This window comes from Sturnira hondurensis, unplaced genomic scaffold, assembly GCF_014824575.4.
Source record: "Sturnira hondurensis isolate 20B ecotype Veracruz unplaced genomic scaffold, ASM1482457v3 Scaffold0005972, whole genome shotgun sequence".
Lineage (NCBI taxonomy): Eukaryota > Metazoa > Chordata > Mammalia > Chiroptera > Phyllostomidae > Sturnira > Sturnira hondurensis.
The window spans coordinates 1-867 of record NW_028078603.1 but is presented as its reverse complement, the minus strand read 5'-3'; the positions used below and the strand labels follow the sequence as shown (position 1 = coordinate 867).

Sequence of the window (867 nt, the reverse complement as noted above, 5' to 3'; positions counted from 1 at the left end):
ACTCTCTCCCTTCTCCTCTCTAAAAATAAATAAATAAAATCTTTAAAAAAAATAACATGGAATGTCAACTATAATCAAAAACTAAAATTTCTGCGAACATTTTATTTATTTATTTTTAGAGAGAAGGGAAGGGAGGAAGAAAGAGAGGGAGAGAAACATCAATGTGTGGTTGCCTCTTGCACATGCCCTACTGGGGCCCCGCAACCCAGGCATGTGCTGTGACTGGGAATCGGCCCTTTGCTTTGCAGACCCCACACTCAATCCACTGAGCTACACCAGCCAGGGCTGAAAACTAAAAAATTATTTTAATTAAATTTAAAAAAATTAAAAAGCACCAGCAGCAGCACCAGGGAGTGGCATACCCTCCTGGCTGGCTGTAAGCCTGGAACCAGAGCCTGGAAAAGCGAAACATTAGGTTCCCAGCCACCCTCACAGGATACAGCTCTAGCCACAGACTTAAATGGAAGTCTGATTTTGCATTGGAGGTTTTTTTTTTTTTAATGCACTGTTCCTGGAAGTACTGCAATACTGGGTGGATGCACTGAGTGGACAGAGCAAGCTCCTATTCCATATTCCAGCTCCAAAAACCCATTTAATATAATGTCCTCAGATAAAGGATGTATCAGGTATTAAACTGGTAAAAACAGATACTACACTTGACCTTAGCCAAAATGCTGAAAAGTGATGATTTTGCTTTCTTGAGTAAAAACAAGAAAAACAAACAAAAAAACCCCTGCAGCTGGTGCCAGCCTTCCCCCTTCCTTTCCTCCTGCCCGGCACACACCGCGATGCCTGGAGCTGTGGCAGCTGTCTTGGAGCACGAAACAACAAGCACATGATGAAGGCCAACTCAACCGCGTTGGTGCT

The 867-nt window shown here is 43.3% G+C and overlaps 1 non-coding gene across 1 annotated transcript; it reads right to left on the bottom strand.

Annotated features, from left to right (window-relative positions):
• Positions 1 to 495: 495 nt before the first annotated feature.
• LOC118988140 (U2 spliceosomal RNA) lies at positions 496 to 686 on the bottom strand. The gene has a single exon (XR_005066720.1). It is a non-coding gene; the product is annotated as a U2 spliceosomal RNA (small nuclear RNA).
• Between the last annotated feature and the right edge of the window lie 181 nt (positions 687 to 867).